This window comes from Rhipicephalus sanguineus, chromosome 6 (assembly GCF_013339695.2).
Source record: "Rhipicephalus sanguineus isolate Rsan-2018 chromosome 6, BIME_Rsan_1.4, whole genome shotgun sequence".
NCBI classification, from domain to species: domain Eukaryota; kingdom Metazoa; phylum Arthropoda; class Arachnida; order Ixodida; family Ixodidae; genus Rhipicephalus; species Rhipicephalus sanguineus.
The window spans coordinates 72957886-72969584 of NC_051181.1; positions in this window are offsets into that span (position 1 = coordinate 72957886).

Sequence of the window (11699 nt, forward strand, 5' to 3'; positions counted from 1 at the left end):
GCCAGGGAAATGACATGAAAACAAAAATCACCGCACCTCCACTGATGTGAATCATGACGAGTGCCGAAACACTGGGTATCCTACCGGTACGTCACTGTACGTCACCCGCTCGTCGCCACCGCGAATGCAAACTGAGTGACATAAAGTGTATATATATATATATATATATATATATATATATATATATATATATATATATATATATATATATATATATATGTATATATACGAATTCATTTACTTGGTTCCTCTTTAATGTTCTTTTATTTTAATCCTCTTGTTATAATCCGTATATCGTCTTGAGTTCTGGATTCCGTTTTCCCTTCATTATTACTGCTTTGTGGTCGCACAGGGAAGATAATTGAACCTGTACACGCAAGCGCATGAGACGTTTGTAAACTAAATACTGATAAATTGCGTCAGTCTAACTTACGCTAACGCTAGACGCAATCTCATACAGACTGGAGTAATACACTGTACGCTACCAAGCAACTATACAACAACAAACATATTAACTAAGCATCTTACTTCTCAAGGATATAGGGAAAAATAAAGCAAAGAAAAGGGGGGCGGAGGAAAGGGGGAAGGGGAAGTGTAGCACGGGGAGTCAGATCACTTGTTTCTTTTCCAGTCAAATGGAGAGCCAATGTGAAACTGTCAGACTCAACACCTTCCACACCCCAACATCCCACTCTGCACATCCTTGAGATTTGTGATAGCCAGATTTGTTGGTTTCGGCAACATAGTGCCTTTAAATATTGTTCGATTTCATTTTTATTAAGATATTTCAGGAGTGTTTTGAGTGCTGCATACGACTCTTATCTGAGATTTCATAATCGTAATCATAATCGCAACTTATAATTCGTAAATCGTCTTGAGTTCTGGATTCCGTTTTTCCTTCATTTCGTTTGTGTTTTTTGTTCTGCACGTGTTCAGTTTCGGTTTCGGTTTTGTGTAGCGTGATGGACGCCGACAAGGCGTCCATAAGGAGCTTCGCCCCGAATAAAGAAACACAACACTGAAACCGGATGATGTGAAGGGGTGGGCTGACCACCTTCAACAGCACCTCACCCAGCATTATAGTGAACTAGAACATGTATCCTAGTGGTGCGAACGGAGGAGCCTGGCAGTGCAGCGGCTGAAACAGAACGCGTCGCCTCGCCGCAAGGATCGCGGCTGCACTTTTTTCCAGCGCTCCGATGCGTTCGCCTATAGTGGACCAACTATGCGTTACTCTTTTTGTTGCCACCCCGTAGTTATTATTATTTTTTTGACAAGCGTCTAGTGCTGACAGCAGTGCTTGGCGCCGCCGTTGAAGAACGGTGAGACGCCGTGAGCTGGTGTATCACTGGCTTCTGAAATATGGTCGCTGCGCCTAGTCGAAGCAGCTGTAGTGAAATATAAAGAAAAATATAAGAGTGTAATAATAAATTATAACGATTCCGGTTCACTACAGACGCCGCTTAGACACCGCAGTTGTACGTCCTCACCCGAAAGCGCTTTAATTTTTCTTTCTTCTAATGCGTTGACCTGCAAATAATAAGGACGAAAATTATTATCCCCAGCGTATGGTCCACTGTTCGATCTCACGCACTTGCTGCGTGCAAGTTGCTTAAAATTAGAATGAAATTAATCTCAATCGCGGGCACAGTTACATGTGTAACTTGTTTCAACCTCCTGAAACAGCCGAGTACGATATTCCTGGGAAGTTAGTGGAAGCGAACGGCATACACGTTCTCTGTTAAACGCGTTACACAGTTTTATTTGGGCATCCGCAGCAGCTCTGCGGACGAAGCCTGCCAGCCATTCTCTATGACAGGCTGCGTCCACATATATCTAGCGGGCGCTCAACTCAAACTGTCTATTAATGGGCGGCACCGCTACAACGACGCGGAACGCGGAGAAATACACGCAAGAAACGTGCGCAAGCGCCTACAACAGAAGGGGCGGGGCGACTAGAAAAAGTTTCACTGGCGCCACCTGGATTTTTCTTCGCCAAGAGGAACACCTGAACCTTCCCGTTCGAGCCACTAGGAAGCTGGTTCTAGTTCACTATACCCAGCATCATAGCTGCGCTGCATCCGAATCAAGAGATGGCCTCACGGCTACGGCGCGGCCTGTAATAACCCTGAGAGCAAGTACAAAGAGAGAGAGAAAAAAAGTAAGTAAGAAAGAGAGAGAGAGAGAGAAGCAAACAGAGCGACAGAAAAAGAAGATATCAAGAAAACTTATTCCGAAAACGAGTTGACGAGGCGGGATTTGAACCCGCGTACCGTCGATTCGAAGGCGAGCGTCCTAACCACTCGACTATCCAGGCAGTCTAGCAGAGCGAATCATAGCCTTGTATAGAGTAGTGTAGCAAGGGGGTGGTAAAGGGAAGTGAGCGTGAGAAAGAGAGATGTGATGACGAGGAGGAGGGAAATGAGGAGGGGAGAGAGTAAAGCGTAGCACACAAAGAATGAAAAAAGGGAAATAGAGAGAAAGAAATGCAGAAAGAAAGACAGAAAGAACGTTTAACAGCAGATAGAGAGAGAGAAGTAGAGGGGAGAAAAAAAATCGCAGCATATCCACGGAGTGAATGATGATGAGTGGGCGAAGCTGCGGAGGTTCATCGGTAAACCGTGAATCTTCCGTGAATTCTGCCCAGTACATCATCACCGACGTGAGATCGGGCGCGTTTATACTAAAGTTTCGATGAGAGTTATGACGACTTGCAGCTCACTTTAATTTTACATGTACGCTGTGAATTTTCATTGTTTAGAAAACCATTGCTTTAGAAAACATCTGGCGTCTTTCGTTAAGCAGCTCGCGTCTTTTCGTTTTGCTTTAGAAACATCTGGCGTCTTTTCGTTTTGCTTTTAGAAGACATCTGGCGTCTTTCGTTGGTTTATTTCATCAATCAACGGCGTTTTGAACGAAATTTTTATTGTTTAATCACGTACAGGAGAAATCTCACCAGGCACTACCTTGGAGGTAAACAATGGCTGCTAATGGGAATGAGAGACAGAAGAATTCGGCTTTTAGTTAACGCGCACGCTGCGAATTTTTTATTGTTCAACGCACAGGAGAAATCTCCCACCGGCACCACCTTGGAGGTCAAGATCTGGCACTAGCGTTACGACTGGTTACGCACTACGAGGGACGAACGGGTGCCGCTTTAAGGAGCTTCGCCCCTAAAAATCACAGCATATCCACGGAGTGAATGATGGTGAGTGGGCGAAGCTGCGGAGGTTCATCGGTAAACCGTGAATCTTCCGTGAATTCTGCCCAGTACATCATCACCGACGTGAGATCGGGCGCGTTTATACTAAAGGTTCGATGAGAGTTATGACGACTTGCAGCTCACTTTAATTTTACATGCACGCTGTGAATCTTCATTGTTTAGAAAACCATTGCTTTAGAAAACATCTGGCGTCTTTTCGTTTTGCTTTAGAAACATCTGGCGTTCTTTCGTTTTGCTTTTAGAAAACATCTGGCGTCTTTCGTTGGTTTATTTCATCAATCAACGGCGTTTTGAACAAAATTTTTATTGTTTAATCACGCACAGGTGAAATCTCACCAGGCACTACCTTGGAGGTAAACAATGGCTGCTAATGGGAATGAGAGACAGAAGAAGTCGGCTTTTAGCTAACACTTACACTTCTACTTCTACTAACGTTTCCTACTGGAACATGCCAATGGCTGCTAATGGGGAATGAGAGAGAGAAGAATTCGGCTTTTAGTTAACGCGCACGCTGCGAATTTTTTATTGTTCAACAACCCACAGGAAAAATCTCCCACCGGCACCACCTTGGAGGTCAAGATCTGGTACTAGCGTTACGACTGGTTACGCACTACGACTACGAGGGACGAACGGGTGCCGCCTTAAGGAGCTTCGCCCCTAAAAAAGAAAGAAATAGGGAGCAAGCATTGTATCGTCAGCGGCCAGATACCACACCACATGGCCAAGCCGCGCATGCGCAGTAGCTAAGCCACGCCCACCGATGGAGACATCATGCGCAACCTCCGCTTTATGGTGAATAGTCTGGCTGCGTACTCTCGAGGAGGAAGCCGCGCATCTCGAACTTAGACGCGTCGCTCGACGGGGAGTTCGAGCGACGATGTGCCTGTAGAGCTGGGTTGAACGAGACGGACACGTCTTTTCAGTAACAACGTCTAGGTTTATTCTGCCCAACAAGAGCGAGGAAAGTAGAGCAAGTGCGCACACTGCACCGGCAGTGGCGAGAGTGAAAGAGAGAAGAATGTTCGTAAACAGAGAAAGAAAAGGGAGCTCGCGGTCCGGCACCGAACCGAGGCGCCCCGCAGAGTTTTTACGACCGCGGGGGTGTGCGACGGTGGACGCGTCGCTACAGATTGCTCCCCCCTTAGAGAGGAAGCTGGTGCGACGAGCGATTTTCAGTTCAATCGTCATCCCAGTGAACACGGCGCAGTGGTGGTGACGAGAGGCACGATGGAGAGGAGGAGCCGTAGTGTCCAGCGGAGGGAGGCACGGCGAGGTAATTAAGCGCGGGTGCCTCGCTGAAGGCCGGCGCTCCAACACACGGAAGGGGCCGAGGTAGTGTGGTTGAAGCGGGGCCGTACCGCACAAACACATGTGTCGCTGTTTGTAGGTCCTGAGCGATATACGCTGCACGTGGCTGGCTGCGTGTAGGCTGCGGACGAATGTGTCGAAAGACCTCGCGCAGCTGGTCGACGTATTCAGTGGCTGTTAGCTTGTTGGCGCTGCCGCTTTCTTCGAAAAAATCGGCAGGCAGGCGAAGCGAAGTGCCGTAAACAAGCTCGGAAGTGGAACAGGAGAGGTCCTCTTTGAAAGAAGATCGAATTCCGAGAAGCGTGAGCGGGAGGCGGTCAACCCACTTGTCGGGGCAACTGTGCGCCGTGAGTGCTGCCTTGAGATGACGATGGAATCTCTCGACGAGGCCGTTTGTTTGGGGATGGTATGACGCTGTTCGTAGGCGTGAAATACCAAGAAGTTTCAGAAGCTCCGAAAAGGGGGACGATTCGAACTGGCGACCCCGGTCAGACACAATCGTTGTCGGACAGCCAAAACGGGATATCCAGCTGGAAACAAAGGCTTCTGCGACTGTAGCGGCAGACATGTCGGGCATAGGCGTCGCTTCGGGCCAGCGGGTGAAGCGATCGACACAGGTGAGAAGGTAGCGATAGCCTTGACATGGAGGTAGCGGGCCAACGATGTCAATATGCACGACGGCGAAACGTTCATCGGGTTGCAAGAAAGGCTTTGACGGGGGAACGGGGTACCGTTGAACTTTGGCGCGCTGACAAGGTGCACACTCACGGACCCAATCCCTGATGTTGGCGTTCATGCCCGGCCAGACAAAGCGTGACGAAATAAGCTTTTGGGAAGCACGAATTCCGGAGTGAGAAAGACCGTGATAGGCACTGAATATTTTCTTCGGGAAAGGGCTGGTTAGGAATGGTCTGGGTGTGCCTGTGGAGGTGTCGCAAATTATTGGCTTATCTTCAAATGTCACTGCTTCGAGCTGAAGTGATGTGGACGCTTCGCGTAGGTGTTGAAGCTCGGTGTCGTTTGATTGGGCTGCAGCCAGATCTTGGAGGTTGAAGGGAAATGATGTTGAGGTAGAACTTTTGGAGCGACTACGCGTGATGGCATCCACGCGGCTGAGGGCGTCCGCTGGAGCGTTGTCAACACCGCTGATGTGGCGTATATCGGTTGAGAACTCCGAGATGAAGGCCAGCTGGCGCACCTCGCGTGGTGTGTACAGGGAGTCAGAGCGGCCGATTGAATAGGTGAGAGGTTTGTGGTCAGTGAAAATTGTAAAAGAGCGGCCTTCAAGTAGGTGTCGAAAATGCCGCACGGCGAGAAAGATGGCGAGCAACTCACGGCCGAAAACACTGTAGTTTGTTTGGGCAGAGGTCAAGCGCTTGGAGAAAAATGCAAGGGGCTGCCACTCATCGTTCACCTTTTGCTGGAGTACGGCCCCAACCGCAGAACAGGATGCATCAGTCATGAGTGCCAAGGGGTAACTCGGGTTGGGGTGAGACAGCAGTGTGGCTTCAGCCAAAGCGTGCTTGATGGAGTTGAAAGCTTCGTCCGCCGCGGTGTTCCATGGCAGTGCAGTTTCCGAGTGTTTGCCACAAAGCAAATGGTCGAGGGGTTCCAACAACGTAGCACAGTTTCTAATAAATCGGCGGTAGAAGTTTACGAGTCCTAGAAACTGGCGCAGTTTGGTTATTGATGTAGGCTTGGGGAACTCGACGATGGATTGCACTTTGTCAGGAAGAGGGCTAATTCCAGTGCTGTCCAAGCGATGGCCCAGAAAATTAAGAAATGGAACTCTGAACTCACTTTTGGCAGTGTTCACAACGATTCCGCTTGCTGACAGGCGCTCGAAAAGTTGACGGAGATGTTGCAGGTGTTCCTCGTGAGATGTGCTTGCCACGAGTAGGTCGTCGACGTAGGCGAACACGAACGGCAAGCCGCGTATGACCGTGTCGATGAACCGCTGTGATGTCTGTGCAGCATTTCGAAGGCCGAATGGCATTCTCAAAAATTCGAAGAGGCCAAATGGGGTGGTAATCGCTGTCTTAGGAATATCTTCTTCTGCTACTGGAATTTGGTGAAAGGCTCGGACTAAGTCAATTTTAGAGAATACTGTTGTTCCATGTAGAGCTGATGTGAAATCCTGAATGTTAGGCAGGGGATACCGGTCCGGAACGGTTTTTGCGTTCAGGGAACGGTAGTCTCCACAAGGCCTCCAGTCACCTGACTTTTTGGGAACGAGGTGGAATGGAGACGCCCAGCTGCTAGATGATGGTCTTATTATTCCAAGTTCTATCATATGTTCGAACTCAGCCCTGGCAACTTTGAGCTTATCAGGAGCAAGTCGTCGTGGGCGAGCGAAAACAGGTGGACCAGTGGTGATGATGTGATGGCGGACATCATGTTGTACGGGTTTTGTCCAGTCAGGTGGTTGGGTGATGTTTGGGAACTCTCGAAGAAGCTCAGAGAAACGGTCATTGGCCACTGTTGTAGTTGGGGCGATTATGCATGAGTCATGGGAAACGACACCATGAACAGAGAGAAGTGTAGTAGTGTCTAGCAGTCGATGCCGTTTCACGTCGACCAGCAGTCCATGGTGGTTTAAGAAGTCAGCGCCAATGAGGGCACGGCGTACGTCAGCGACGAGAAAAACCCAACGAAACACGCGGCGCAAGCCGAGGTTGAGAGTGAGCGACCGCGATTTGTACACGGGGATCTTGCTACCGTTGACAGCTTGAAGGTAGAAGATCGGGGGTGTCGTTCGGTCGGATTTTTGTGCCGGAATGATGCTGACCTCTGCACCAGGGGCAGATGATATCTGTGGAACGACACTCACGTTGTTGGATGATGGCGTGACGTTGCACACATACGGCGTCGCTACCTCCAGGACTTTATCTGCCAGGCTGGCCAAACTGTTGAGGTCCAACGTGGATGCAGTGGCGAGGACCATTTGCACATTGGCCGGAAGGCGCTGCAGAAAGAGTTCGCGCAGCAAGTTGTCATCAGTGGGGGTTGTGCTGCTACTCATCAGTGTACGCATATGACGAAGAAGCTGGCTTGGCCGGCGGTCGCCCAATTCCTCCGCGGAGAGCGGTTGCTGGATGCGAGAACGCTGTGATGCCGTCGTTCGCTCCAACAGAGCAGCCTTGAGAGTGCTGTATGGTGTGGCGGAGGGCGGTCCTGAAAGCAGGTCACATACCTCTTCGGCAGCGGCAGGTGAGAGCGCCGAAACAACGAGATGGTACTTGCGTTGTTCCGTGCGCACGCCAGAAAGCACGAATTGTGACGCTGCTTGCAGGAACCAGATCGAAGGGTTGCGGTCCCAGTAAGGTGGAAGTCGGAAAGAGACCGCAGAGACGTCATGATCGGTCGTGCCAGTAGCTTCCGTGTTGGGGTGCGTCTCGTTGCGTTGCATGGCTCTACAATACTTCGGCAGTGCCGCGAATCACGTCCGGGTCACCACTTTGTAGAGCTGGGTTGAACGAGACGGACACGTCTTTTCAGTAACAACGTCTAGGTTTATTCTGCCCAACAAGAGCGAGGAAAGTAGAGCAAGTGCGCACACTGCACCGGAAGTGGCGAGAGTGAAAGAGAGAAGAATGTTCGTAAAGAGAGAAAGAAAAGGGAGCTCGCGGTCCGGCACCGAACCGAGGCGCCCCGCAGAGTTTTTACGACCGCGGGGGTGTGCGACGGTGGACTCGTCGCTACAGGCCCGTGCTTCCTTGCGCCAAGATTTGCGTGACTGAGTGCAAACTGCCCGCAATTCTATATAAGCCCTGACGAAGACTGGCCCACCGGTCGAAACCGTTGGCAAATAAAATTAATATAACCGCTTAGTTGTGTCTCTTCTCTTCCCAGGTACGTTTGGCCCATCGAAGCTCTTCAGTATATATATATATGTATATATACACACACACATACATGTGTGTGTGTGTGTGTGTGTGTGTGTGTGTGTGTGTGTGTGTGTGTGTGTGTGTGTGTGTGTGTGTGTGTGTGTGTGTGTGTGTGTGGCATCAAATACACTCCAAATATATTTTCACATCAACCTATGAAAGGTGAAGAACAGCTTTAAGGAAAATCTTGCACAGCTTGATCATTAAGAATGCGAGAAAACAACATTGCAGGTTTAGATCGTGCAATTTTGGCTGCGAAGTACAACTTCATATTGCTATTTCATGTTATAAATTTACTTTTTGCGTATTTTTATTTCAATTACTAATGCTTTCGCTTTTCTCCTTCCTTGTTTCGGCCACAAAACAGGCATCGCGATGGCCCGTTGCAGGATGTGGCAGAAGGTGCTCGGAAGACATTTTTGTAGCGTTAGCTACACTTGCCTAGCCAGAGCAGGTTTCGCGGGGGTCATCATGAGCCGTGCTGCGCATGCGCGCGCGACTCGCCGCTGCTGCTCTGCGCATTCGAGAGGGGTGACGTCGTAGCCATGGCGCGCGCAGCTATTAGATGCGAAGTATCTTAAGGCGGAGCTCAATCCGGTGGTGGTGTGCGGCGTGACCACCCTTACTGCGCATGCGCATACCCCCTCCACACACCTCCTCTCCACTCCCCCTCACCATTCCGCCTGTTCTACCTACCCTCTCCCATTTCCCCTCTCCACTCACCCTCTCCCACTCCCTCCACTCTCCTCCCCTCTCCCATTACCCTCTCCACTTCCCCTCCCCCTTTCCACTCTTCCTCTGAAACGCGGGCTAGGCATGCCGAAATTCTCTCCTGCGCAACGCCGCGATGAGCCCGAGCGCATGCGCGTCCCCTCCCCTTCTCTCTCCTCTCCTACGCTGCCCCCTCTCGCTCGCCTGTCGAACGCGTTCCCCGCTCGCCCTGTGAGAATTAACGGCCAGGCTAGATGGAAGATACGACGCGCATAAGCGTCGCTCTTTGCGTTCCACGACGCGAGCTCGGTAGCATGCCCAACGAACGCAAACGGAACGCGATCGTGCAAGTGCTCCGGCTTCGCATCTACTCATGGTCCCCTTTAGCGGGAGATGGTGTATTCACCTTCGTTGTGCTGTCGCCGTCTGCAGTGCGCTGGTGCCGCTTGATAGCGCCTCTGACTGGCGTTTGCAGGTGGGTAACGCCATGGAGAAGGAGAGCGCAAATGCTGCTCAACGGCGCAGAAGAGCCGAGAAGCTTATGTCATCGGATCCCGAAGTAGTTGCCTGGCAATAATTAGCGCTTCAGCGTAAGAAGAATGAACAGAGGAACGCTAAACGTGCTGCGGAAAGCTAAACGTGCTGTGAAAATCTGGAAAGCTCAGAATAATCAGCTGAACCTTTGCTAACGCTACGTATATCCTGGCATAGCCGAGCTAAGCCACTGCAATCTTTTTTTTTTGAAAAACAGTCCAAGTCCAACCTTGGACAAAAGTAACAGCCACTATTCATTACTTTGTAGAATTGCTGCTTCATACTCGTGGGTTGTTTTAGCGCGCCCTTGTGCTCCTGTCGTCCACCTGTGATTTAGGTACAATAGGTTTGCACAGAGCCGGTAACCCGCTAATGTGAGCGCAGGTGTAGCAGAAAATTGTCTGAGGTTTAACACTTGCAAACGATGTTATCGCGAGTGAAAGGCATATGTGGCTTGGTTTTGCGCGAAAGTTAGGCTTTGATGCAGATTTGATGGTGTGTCTCTACGCGTTTCTTGAATACTCCTGTTGCGGTGATCTGGAGACACTCAAACGTCTGTTGAGTCTCCTCTGCACAACCAACGAAGGAACAAGATCAGGCTAACCCTACCTTACCTTGGGCCTAGCGCTACAAACGTACCGCACCATTAAGAGTGCCGCCAGAGCCCTGTACTACGGGGCCTTGTCAAGTTCCTGGATTCAATGGGGCTTAATTTCAAATTGTAGGGTAATGCGACTCATCCCCCTCCAGCATCAATGGCTGGGCTCCACTCGAGCTCCGTATGAGCTCCGCCTGAGCTGCCAGGTTGAAGCCTCGCTCCACTCCGCCCTTCAGGTAGTCACTCAGGCAGACTAACGGCATTGCCTGAGCCGGCCGGTCATATTGTCACGGGGTCGTGACGTCGATGAAGACAGCAGCCGGCGTGTTCAAGATGGATCTGTTTATTTGGCCGAGCTTGTGGCCGGGAAATGAAAAGTCGAACTACAGCAATACACTGATAGCGGCGAACAGGGCGTCGACGGTCGATCAACTCACAAGTGGTGAAGTGCGTCGGCATTTATACGTGTGACGTCAAATATTCCAGTCTTATCATTGGTGGTCGCGCAAGCTCTGGAATAATCTAGGCTGTTCGCGGCCTGCGCGCGATCTTAAAAAAACGATCTACAATAATCGCGAAGCTCCTCGAACCATGAGGCGCTGTTTGCATTGAGGGTTGCTGACAGTCTTTGTGGGCGAAAACCAAATATAGCAAAAAACAAATATGAAGCGGGTGTGCCAATATGATCTCGCTAGAAATCACGTGACACGAGGCGCTCGCTCAAATGCCACTGAAGGAAGGAAGGAAGGAAGGAAGGAAGGAAGGAAGGAAGGAAGCGAATACGAAAGTTAGAAGGCAGGGAGGTTAACCAGACAGCAGTCCGGTTGGCTACCCTACGCCAGGGGAAAGGGAAGGGGAGTGGAAAGATGGGAGAGAAAGAGAGAGAGGGGGAGCCAAAAAAAAGGAAATGATCAACAAATTCATTGACACGTACGTGGCGGTGGCACTGTAAAAATATTCACAAACGCTCACAAGCGTTCACACTGGTCCGTAGTCCTTAAAAAGCACAAAAGGGTTTTAACTGCCTTGCGGGCCGACGAGCGATGGGGACGGTGCTCCAGAGCATCTGCGCGGAGAGCGGCCGATCGTCCAATCGCCGCATCGCATCAGAAAGAGTTCGTCTTTCAGAGACAAATCGAGGGCAGCGGCATAGCAGATGGTCGATGTCTTCCTCAGTACTGCAGACCTCGTATGCCGCACTGTCGGTGATTCCAATTAATGTTGTGTATGCCTTCGTGAAGGCAACTCCCAACCAAAGCCGACAAAGAAGTGAAGCTTCACGTCGACGAAGTCCGGATGGAGGTCGGAGTCCTAGCGTAGGGTTTATTTGGTGGAGTCTCGTACGTCTTATACTTGGCATGTTCCACTCAGCCAAACAGACTACGTGCCAGGTGACGAAGCTGCCTCGCAGCGTCTGTCCTGGAAAGAGGAATCGGAA